The sequence below is a fragment of the Abramis brama genome, assembly GCF_963993115.1.
Source record: "Abramis brama genome assembly, chromosome: 4".
NCBI classification, from domain to species: Eukaryota; Metazoa; Chordata; class Actinopteri; order Cypriniformes; family Leuciscidae; genus Abramis; species Abramis brama.
In genome coordinates, this window is record NC_139966.1 from 6689645 (window position 1) to 6699805 (window position 10161).

Below are 10161 nucleotides of genomic sequence, written 5' to 3' on the forward strand. Positions count from 1 at the left end.
GATTTATTTGGTAGGTTGCAATGTAATAAGCGGGATCCGAACTCGTTCTGAATATTTTAAAGGTGTAACAGCTGATGAAAAAGCAGAGACGATTGTAGACGATTTTATCTTAGTTTTATGCAAAACATTTTCGTCTCGTCTTTTTTCGTCAACAATAATGCATGTTAATTTAGTCTTAGCAATGGCAGAGACGAGGATGGCCTGGATGCAGAGGGTGGGCCAGAGGACGATGAGTGGTATGGGAGCAATGGCACAGAGGAGGTTGGCAGGGATAAAGAAGGTAGTGCAGAGGAGGAGGAGGTGTTCGCCAACCGGTCAGCTAGCAGAGAGGTTGTTCTCTGCATATGCTGCAGCAACTGTTGAATATCAGCTGCACTCCTAAGATCGTAAAAAAAAGGATGATAAACATGAAATTGTTGGTATATTATTCCAATTCCAGAATGGGTACCCCAGGAGTGGGGGTTGCAGTATAGGCAGAACTGTATTTAAAAAAGTCTTTAAAAAAGGGTTTCTAGAGTTCGCTACAATTGGCGCAGCAGAGAGACGTCGTTTCTGCAGCTTTTTAAAACTTCACAAGTCGCAAACAATGCTCCATTTCTTTATGAGCCGAAAGCGGTCATAGTTTGGTTAGCCTACACTTCAGCTAGATATAGCATGTGCTCTAGTAATAATGCAGACAAATTAAAAACAAACTAACGTTACCGAAGTTCATGGGAGCTTTACTGACCGCTGCTTCAGTTAAAAAATAAAAAAGCCAAATCTTGTGTGAAATTATCCAATTGTCCATTTGAGACTGCCATTCCTGCCTGTCGCTATGCTGTGACATTGACCGACTGAAAATGTTCTGGTATGGGAAGCTGTTCTCCTCCAGCCGTTCCAAGCATTCAGCACATTTGTCTCCATAATCATCTCCTTGATAAATCCAGAAGAACAGCCTCAACCATCTCATTACTTCCTGCTCAGCTACTGTTCGGACGCTCTTGCTTACTGCTCCGCGCTTTGCTCTATCGCTTTTACATTTTATCTCCTATTTTTTTATATTTTATTTCCTTTATTTTATTTCCTTTTATCACCTAATTTTAACTTCAGCACATCAGCACAGTGCTCAGACGACAGCGTTTGGATTACTACAAAAACTGAGAATTCTTTTACCCGACCAGCTTACATTCCGGGAAAGGAAAACAACTGCCTACAAGGATAAGAGAAAATGCCTCTTCTGGAATCTACTTGCTGCACTAACTGCCACAGACTTTTACAAAGGATTGCAGTTCTTGAAACAAAGTTACTTACGGGACCACCAAACCAGACGGAGCACACAACAGAGCTTCGTCATGGACACCCTCAGCATACAGCCGGTGAGTCCCATGAAACTAGTGCTCCTCGACAGGTAGAGAAACAAGCCGATCAACTTACTAATCGATGGCACAAACAGGGAGCGAGACCCAAAGGCACTCGAGACATCAGATTGTCACGAGCATCACATATTGCCGCAGTAGCATCCTCTACCCCAGATACAGCTCTGACAAGGATTGCAAACACTGGTCTCCTACCACCACCTATACATCTTGAGAACAGATTTGAAGTGCTAATGAATGTAAATGAGGAATCCCCAAACGGGATGAATGTGATCGAACACAGACTGAATGGGCCAGTAGCTAACACTGATGTTAACTGGCGCTCAAGGTCGAGCAGACAGCGGCACTCAGCTCAGAGCGCAGCCGAGCCCAGGACTCTGATAGTGGGGGACTCCATAATCAGAAACATTAGCAGCAGGGACACAACTACGTGCTGCCTTCCACAAGCAACAACTTCTGATGTAAACAGGGAACTTCAGAACATTCTGATGAAACATAAGACTGCAAATCGACTCATCATTCACGTGGGGAAGAATGATATTCATAAAGAGCAGTCAGAACTCCTTAAGAAGGATTTCAATGAACTTTTTGAAACACTTAAAAAACTGAAAGTTCAAACATTCATCAGTGGACCTCTCCCAGCAAGAGGAACAAACAGGTTTTCACGGTTACGTGGGCTTAATACGTGGCTGCAAAAAACCTGCAATATAAAAGCAGTGAACTTCATTGACAATTTCAATCTTTTCTGGAGTCAGAGACAACTGTTTCATCGGGATGGCCATCACCCAAACAAACTTGGTTCAAGAGTGTTAAAGGACCATATCTACTTCTCCCTCAATCATCCTTCTGCAGTGTGTGTCAATCCACTCAATCTGAATGGCACACACACACCTGGACACAGTATGAAGGACGATGGGACTTCACTTCTGCAGCAAAATGGACATGATAACACCACTCCGCCACAACAACCTCTGCTCACGGACACGATCTCAGCTGAGCCCTGCCCACAGAGCTCACCACAGACAGACATATCAGAACTGCTTGAAGATTCAGCACCCAAGGACGACTTCCTGGAAAACAGCCAGGGAAGCCAGGACAGCATATCACAGCCTCCAATAACACCAGAGCAACAGCCCCTTTCACCAGACACTCTCTCCCTCTCTCCAGCAACTCCACTTCTGTGCTTCTCACAGAAAATGGAAGAACTGGTGTATGCTGGAACCAGACTATCCCACTCTTTTGCTGCGAGCCCCCAGATACCAACCAAAAAAAGACAGGCACCATTACCACCCAAGCCTGCGGGCCCAGCTCGCCCTCCCCCTCCTGTGAGAGCTCTTCGGCCTCTGCCACAACGCCAGGGCCCACACCCTCCTCCATCTGCTCGAGGTGAACCAAAAACAACTGATACCAGCTCTCAGTGATATGTGTCGGGTCCCCGTTTTGATAACAGTAACTTCCTCAAATGTTTACAGAACAAGCGGGAACCCAGTGTGCCTGTATCTTGCTCTATTGCTGTTCTATTACAAGATAGAAAGTCTAAGGCCCTCAATAGCCGTACAGCAAACCTAACTAATCTGGTGCCTATTACACGTCAAACTAATATTGCTGTGGGGAAAAGTAAATCTGTTAAGTTAGCACTCCTTAACATCCGCTCACTTAAAAATAAATCACTCCTAGTCAACGACTTAATAACCACAAACAACCTGGATTTTATGCTTCTAAATGAAACATGGCTAGAAGACAGCTGCAGTGCAACAGTCCTCAATGAAGCAGCCCCTCCTAACTTTACTTTTATGAGTGTCTGCAGAGCTGCTAAGAGAGGTGGGGTTCTAGCTGCTCTTTTTAAAGAAATCTATCAATGTAAGCAAATATCATTTGGGAATTACCCTTCTTTCGAATATCTGGGTATTGTGTTGAAAGGTGCTCCACGCATTTTACTTATCATTATTTACAGGCCTCCAAAATACTCTCCAGCCTTTGCTGAGGACTTTACAGAACTGTTATCAACAATTACATCAGAGTTTGACTGTTTTGCCATTGCTGGAGATTTTAACATCCACATAGATAATGCAGAAACCAATATGGCAAAAGAAATCAATACTGTTTTAAAAACTTTTGATCTGACTCAGCATGTTCATGGACCCACACACAATCGTGGACACACTCTAGATTTACTCATCAGTAAGGGTCTAAACATTTCATCGATTGTTATTAAGGATGTAGCACTGTCTGATCATTTCTGTATTTTCTTTGATATATTGATCTCTCCTGCCACTGAAGCTAGATCTGTGTCTGTCAAGAAGAGATGCTTAAATGAGAACACTAGTGTACTATTTATGAAGGCTATATCCTTAACACCAAGCATATCTGCAGACTCTGTTGATTTTCTCCTTGATTCCTTTAACTCAAAAGTTAAAACTGTAATTGATGATATTGCTCCTGTTAAAGTCAGGAAGAAGAGTGGCAGACAAAAAGCACCTTGGAGAAACTCAACAGCAGTGCAAAATATGAAAAGACAATGCAGAAAAGCAGAGCGCATGTGGCGGAAGACAAAACTTGTAGTCCATTATAACATCTACAAAGACTGCATCCATGCTTTTAATATGGAACTAGGCAAAGGTAGACAGACTTTCTTCTCAAATATTATAAACAGTAATTTAAACAACACACACACTCTTTTTGCTATTGTAGAGAGACTGACAAACCCCCCAAGCCAGATTCCAAGTGAAATGCTCTCAGACAACAAGTGCAGTGAGTTTGCTTCTTTCTTCTCTGAGAAAATCAGTAATATCAGAAAGGTGATCAGCACATCCTTGAGTTGCCCTGGGGTCGGACAGATCAGACCACCTGAGAAAGTAGTTACTATGTCTGACTTCAAAGAAATTGATGGCAAAATTTTGGAAGAAACCATACAGCACCTTAAAACATCAACCTGTGCTCTTGACACACTTCCCACATCATTTTTCAAAAGTGTGTTAAACAGTTTAGAAGCAGATCTTCTAGAAGTGGTAAATGCTTCACTTCTCTCTGGGAGTTTTCCAAACTCCCTGAAAACTGCAGTTGTCAAGCCCCTCCTGAAAAAGAACAATCTGGATAAGACCATATTAAGCAACTATAGACCGATCTCAAATCTTCCTTTCATAGGCAAGATCATTGAAAAAGTTGTCTTCAATCAGCTGAACAAATTCTTATGCTCGAATGGATACTTTGACAATTTTCAATCTGGTTTCCGACCGCACCACAGCACAGATAATAAAGACAATAAACGATATTCGCTTAACCCTCTGGGGTCTAAGGTGTTTTTGGGGTCCTTGAGATGTTCTGACATGCCCTGACATTTGTGCTTTTTTCAGTTGCTTATAAACATATTAATGGCAAAAAAAAATTACACACTATTTAGCACAAACAGGGCTACCATAATATGTGAGCAACAAGAATGTACATGTCTGCATTTTTGAGAGAATAATGTTTATGCGTGGTTATTGAAAAAAATAAAAAATAAAGTTTCTGAAATAAGGCCACAAAACACATAGTAAATATGTGCCAATAAGACTTTTGTCTAATGGATGTCATCGCCTAGTGTTTTTTCTTCAAAATTATGTGAAAATCATCCTGCCTAATCATTCACATAACACAATACATTGATTTGAATCTTGCAAAGCACTTTCTGTTTGGAAAGGCAATATAGTCAGGTCCGAATCTTCAAGATTGTGTAACCCTGTAGGCATTTTTGAGGAAAAGTTGTTATACCACATTTTTAGAAAGTTCAATGTCTCCTGAATAAGGATCCGCCGTATAACATTGAAATAAGGGTCCCATTTTCTTGTAATTGTTATCGAAACAATAGGTGCATTATTCACAGCCGAAACACTACAGGTGGATAGGGTAAAAATTTTAAGTTATAGATATCACCATAAAACCTTTCCAGTTTTTCACTTACATAGAGACAGACATTTTTTGTATTACAAGTTTTCTAAAATGTCATGTTTACATATGCAAATGAGGCATACCAGTGTATATATATATATATATATAATGCATATAATTCGAGGATACCAGTACGCGGTTCTCCCTTTCGGGCTCTTCGGGAACACGGGGTTCGCATCCTGCACTATCTCGACGACTGGCTGATCCTAGCTCACTCTCGAGACAAGGTTTGCAAACACAGGGACCTAGTGCTCCGGCACCTAGCTTGTCTGGGCCTTCGGGTCAACTGGGAGAAGAGCAAACTCTGCTCCGTGCAGAGGATCTCTTTTGTCGGTATGGAAATCGACTCGGTCGCCATGTGCGCGCAGCTTACAAGCGAGCGCGCGCAGTCACTGCTGACTTGCCTTCGTCAGTTCGAGGGCAAGAGTGCGGTTCCACTGAAACTATTTCAGAGGCTCCTGGGGCATATGGCATCCGCAGCCGCAGTAACGCCGCTCGGTTTGCTTCATATGAGACCGTTTCAGCTTTGGCTTCGCGATCAAGTCCCGAGGTGGGCATGGCAACACGGCACGCTCCGAGTCCCAGTGACTTCGACCTGCCGTCAGACCTTCACCCCGTGGACGAACCTCAGTTTTCTATGGGCTGGAGTGCCCATAGAACGAGTTTCCTGGCATGTTGTTGTATCAACAGATGCTTCCACAATGGGCTGGGGCGCCATGTGCAATGGACATGCTGCCGCGGGCTCCTGGACAAGACCCCAGCGCCTTTGGCATGTCAATTGCCTCGAGTTGCAGGCTGTATGTCTCGCCCTGCACCGCTTCTGTGCGTTGCTCAGGGGTCGGCACATATTAGTCCGATCAGACAATACGACAACAGTAGCGTACATCAACCGACAAGGTGGTCTGCGCTCCCGCCGTATGTCGCAACTCGCCCGCCACCTCCTCATATGGAGTCAGAAGCATCTGAGGTCGCTTCGAGCCATTTATATCCCGGGAGGCCTGAACCGTGCAGCCGATCTGTCTCGGTTTCGGCCTCTCGCTGGAGAATAGAGACTCCATCCCCAGTCGGTTCAGCTGATTTGGGATCAGTTTGGGGACGCACAGGTAGATCTGTTTGCCTCCCACGACTCGTCCCACTGCGACCTGTTTTATTCTCTGACCGAGGGCAAGCTCGGCACGGATGCACTGGCGCACAACTGGCCGTGGGGCCTCTGCAAGTATGCGTTTCCCCCAGTGAGCCTTCTTGCGCAGACTTTGCGCAAGATCAGGGAGGACGAGGAGCAAGTCATTTTGGTTGCCCCGTATTGGCACAACCGCACCTGGTTCCCAGAACTAGTACTCCTCGCGACAGCACCTCCCTGACCAATTCCTCTGAGAAAGAACCTGCTTTCTCAGGGACGGGGACCCTATGGCACCCTCGTCCCGATCTTTGAAACCTCCATGTGTGGTTCCTGGACGGGACGAGGCATGTTTGAGTACCCTACCACCAGCGGTGGTGGCTACCATCACTTCCGCTAGAGCATCGTCCACGAGACATGCCTATGCGTTGAAGTGGAACCTCTTCGTCAACTGGTGTTCTTCTAAACTTCAAGAACCCACAAAAGGCCCGATCAGTGTCGTGCTTTCCTTCCTGCAAGAAGGGTTGGAGCGAAGGCTGTCTCCCTCCACCCTGAAAGTGTATGGTGCCGACATTGCCGCACATCACGACGCAGTTGAAGGTAAGTCCATTGGAAAGCACGACCTGATCATCAGGTTCCTGAGAGGAGCGAGAAGACTGAATCCTCCTCGCCCTCCTCTCGTTCCCTCCTTGGGATCTCTCAGTGGTTTTAACTGCTCTGCAGAGTGCTCCCTTTGAGCCTCTGCAATCAGTGGAGCTTAAGTTCCTGTCAATGAAGACAGCGCTCCTGGTTGCATTGGCCTCCATCAAGAGGGTAGGGGACCTGCAGGCATTTTTGGTTGACGAAGCGTGCATGGAATTTGGACCGGCTAACACTTATGTGATCCTGAGACCCCGGCCTGGATATGTGCCCAAGGTTCCCACCACACCCTTTCGAGACCAGGTGGTGAACCTGCAAGCGCTGCCCTCGGAGGAGGCAGACCCAGCCTTGGCACTGCTCTGTCCAGTACGCGCCCTCCATGCTTACGTAGACAGAACGCAGTGTTTCAGGACTTCAGACCAGCTCTTTGTCTGTCATGGTGGGGAGCTGAAGGGAAAGGCTCTCTCCAAGCAAAGGTTGTCTCACTGGATAGTGGACGCCATTGCTTTGGCTTACCAGCAGCAAGGTCGACCATGCCCCCTTGGTGTGACGGCCCACTCCACCCGGAGTGTGACATCCTCTTGGGCTCTAGCGCATGGTGCCTCGCTAACAGACATCTGTAGAGCTGCAGGCTGGGCGACACCTAACACGGCCTCTGGGCGACCCCCACGTGTGTATTCCACTGTAAGCCTCTCTGAGCATGTGTCTTTCCCTCGGCAAGCCACCTTGCCACCCCTGGGTTTGAAATATTCCACCTGCGGCTGGACACCCCAGTGATTCTCAATATGCAGCCCCCTGGGGTCATGTGTATTCCAAGTCCCCCCCTTCGGGCTGGGCATAATTGCATATTTCCACTGATATATGCTTCCGAGTTTACCTTGGTACCTTGGCATAATTCCAGCAGCCATTAAAAATGGTCCCTTTCATGTTAATGTTGTTTTTTCATTGTTTACATGTTTAAATATTCTGAGAATGCATAGTTTAGTTCTAATGTTTAATGTTTAAACTGCAATAAATGCATTAAAACGTTTTTTTGTTTTTTTTGGCAGCCATTTTGTTTTTATTGTTTATGCCAAAACAGTGATGTTTAAAACTTGTTATATGGCAGAAATGGATTCAGCACCTAAAAATCATACAGAAACAACACTTGAAGTACTTTTCCTCAAAAATGCCTACTGCATCTTATCCAGGGCTATTTATCTATTTTGGGACTCGACTAATATGCGGAGTGGGCGTCAACGATCATGCATATTTAGTGGTTCACACCTGAGGAGACAATGGGGCCCGCATACTTAATTACCCATTCATTCAGGAGAGTCACTGAGCCACAAGAATGCAAGAGCAACAGTTGGAAGCATCTCTATTCTTTTTTATTTTTCCACAAATTGTGCTTGCAATTTGGCTTATAATATCCAAGGAAAACATGTCTAGTAATTGTGCAGTTAATTCTCATACTGTATTTTCAGTTTTGGAATATTTATCCTCTCCCCAAATTTGTCACTAATAAAACACAATAAAAATTATTTAAAGAAAAGGCTTATTTACCTTTTAATAGTTTGTTTACATCTACCTTGTAAATATATTTTTTTATTAAAAAGGTTACAATTACAACAACAATTCAAGTGTAATCTTTCTTTGTAAAAACTAAAGTATACATTTTATCATACATATTTCAAAGTTAAGGATTTGATTGATTATTTGATAACTTTATTTTTGACAAAACATACTATATTTAACATATGAGCAAAAATTGGCAAACAAAAGCTTATTTGAGGTGGCAGATATTTTACAGTAAAAATGTATAATCTATCCAAAACTAATCAACGAAATGTTGTCTTTCATATGTCTGTAACATAGGTCTTTTTTTATTATAAGAAATATAAATGTTAATTTGCGATTTTAATACGTTGCTTATACAAATACATTTATTTCAACATATTTCAGTCGATTTTTACTCAGTATAGCAATACAGTTTGCTAAAACCGAACGCCTGACTGTAACGTTGTTTTTATGAAATATTAGGGCATATCAATGTTAATTTGCAGTTTAATACGTTGCTTATACAAATAGCCTCAACATATTTCAGTCGATTTTTACTCATCTCAGTATAGCAATACAGTTTGCTAAAACATCATCATTCATTCACACAGAAAGGCGATTTAAATTTAAACTGTGGTAAACAGCGCGCATCTCTGCGGCTGCCGTTCATTCATTCATTCATTCACAGAAACGCGATTAACTTGAGAAGGAAAAAAAACTTAGCCTACTACAGTATTCGGATCCTCGCTCCTCGCAATACCTGCACTCTGAGGTAGATTTTCCATTATTATTATTCCTCACAGCGCTGCCAGATGGTGTAAACACGTAGGCTACAATGATATGATTAAACTTGTGTTTTCTCGAGCTGATATGGGGGGCGTTCACAGGCTTGCCTCAGTGAATAGCGCGCGCTCTCCGTGGGCGGAGTCACAATACTTTTGAATGAGCTCTAATTAGCTCGACTGGAATCGCTCTCTTTTAATACAGATTTCACAAGATGAGAATATTTGTTTTTTATATAAATTACCTCATTTAAAAGAAGAGAATTCAAGCTTCATGCCTGTGTGTCTGTTTTCATTTTCGGACGCGTTTCAGAATGGACTACACTTAAAGAGAGAAGGCAGAACTCGCATCACATTTATTTTTCTTTATTTGGCAAAAAGCACAACACTTTGTTTTTATTGTGAGTATGCACAAAAATAATACACATTTAACAGAATCGATTGATGTATGAAACTTGCTTGTAATATCAAAGACAACAGAGCAAAATTTATTTCTTTTGAACTGAACTGAAAAAAAGCGAGCTGGTATCGCCGGCGATACCACCGACCTCAGGGGGTTAAATACTGATTCAGGCAAATTATCAGTGCTGGTACTACTCGACCTCAGTGCTGCATTTGACACTGTCGATCATAACATACTTCTTGACAGGCTGGAAAACTGGGTGGGGCTTTCTGGGATAGTCCTAAAATGGTTCAGGTCATACTTAGATGGGAGAGGTTATTCTGTGAGTATAGGAGACCATAAGTCTGAGTGGACATCCATGACATGCGGAGTCCCTCAAGGCTCGATTCTTGCGCCACT